We start from the raw sequence: 1,887 nt of genomic DNA, 5'->3' as shown, positions 1-1,887 counted from the left end.
TAACGTTTTTAAAAGGCCATACTCACCTATGAAATGAAATGATTTGTTAAATTAATGCTAGGCCAAAATGATAAATGAGACCAATTTGTTAGAAAATTGTGAATGTTTTGACCTGAACTTAGGTAAATTAGGTAAAAGGCCAAAATAACCTATGAGACCAAACTGTGAGAAAAAAAGTGAAGATAGAGAGAAAGAAATGAAATGAAATGAAATGTTCTACTAATCTTTACAATTAGGTCAAAAGGCCAAAATAACCTATGAGCCCAAACTATTACAAAAAATGTGAAGATACTAGAGAGAGAGAGAGAGAGAGAGAGAGAGAGAGAGAGAGAGAGAGAGAGAGAGAGAGAGAGAACGAAGTCGAATGAAATGAGATGTTATATTGACGTCTCCAAACTATTACAAAACTGTAAATTTGATACCATGTCACCATGTCTGGGTGCTAAAAGACTAGAAAATACTACTACTACTACTAGAATCCATCCTCATTTGCACTCTAGATATCGAGAGAGTATGGCATGAAATGTTCTACTAATGTTTCCAAAAGGCCAAAATGATCTATGAGACCAGTTTGTTACAAAATTGTGAATGTTTTGACCTAAATCTAGGTAAATTAGGCTATATTAACGTCTTCAAAAGGCCGAAATCAACTATGAGTCCAAATTGTTACAAAACTATGAATCTGATACCATGTGTGGGTGCTAAAAGACTAGAACAAAAATACTACTACTACTAGAATCCATCCTCATTTGCATTGTAGATATCGAGAGAGTATGGCTCAAATCCTCTGTTGTACTCTCTGCTATGTAGCCCCATAGCTACATAGCCGTCTAGATCTCCATAGCTCCTATACTTGATCGAGAGAGAAATAAAATGAAAGGAAATGGTATATTACATTAATGTCTTCAAAAAGGCCAAAATGACCTATGGGACCAGAGGGTTACAATGTGTTGAATCTGATACAAAGTCAGAGTAACAAAATGAAATGACAAAATGATAAAATGATAAGATAAAAGTACTATGGGATCCTAAACTGGTAGGCGTGAACTAAGCCAAGAGAGAGAGAGAGAGAGGGGTGGGGAGAAAACACACACAAACACACATAGAGAGACAAAGAGTTGAAAATGAACTGATTTTGAAGGGTACTTACACACATACACGCGTGCATGCTACACAACCACACACAAACAAAGAGAGAGAGAGAGAGAGAGAGAGAGAGAGAAAAGACCAAGCGAGAGAGAGGGAGGGAGAGACATAGAGAGAGTTAAATGTGAGTAACAATTCCATCCAAAGATGTAGATTTTAATGTCATAGAGAGGGTTTCCAAAGATCTCGGGCTTGATGTGAATGCCTAGAGCAATTCCAATAGATTCTTGCGTAGTCTTGAAAATCAAGGCATGATACTCAAAAGGCAATCCCAAGAGAGCCTTCATACTGAACCAAGACGGTATCTTTGTCTTCACCCTAATAAGGAAGACTTTTTTAGGGTCCTATCTATGGAAGTATTAAAGGATCTATCTAATGATAGGCCCTCCAAATCTGTCTATGCTATTCCAATGATAGTTAACACAACTAGTTTGTCACTCTCATATGAATAGTTTCAAAAGATCCCAAGGATATTATAAGTGCCCTGTTGTAAGAAATTCAAGAGGGAATTTGGACAATCAACATCTTCTTCTTAACAATAAGATAAAACACCTGATTGTTCTATACATCATGCCGAGTTTGATAATTGTGGGAGGAGATGATGTCCCAAAGAGGCAAGGACTGATCTATTTTCCATATGATGCGAACTGAGGGCTTCTTTCTTAATGCATTTACATATGCATTACAGTTCAAAATAATCCATAGTTTGATCACCAAAAGGTGACCACATGGATAAAAGAT

Source organism: Adiantum capillus-veneris, chromosome 5 (assembly GCF_014529385.1).
Source record: "Adiantum capillus-veneris isolate H3 chromosome 5, ASM1452938v2, whole genome shotgun sequence".
Lineage (NCBI taxonomy): Eukaryota > Viridiplantae > Streptophyta > Polypodiopsida > Polypodiales > Pteridaceae > Adiantum > Adiantum capillus-veneris.
The sequence above is the reverse complement of the archived record's forward strand: the minus strand, read 5'-3'. Positions refer to the sequence as shown.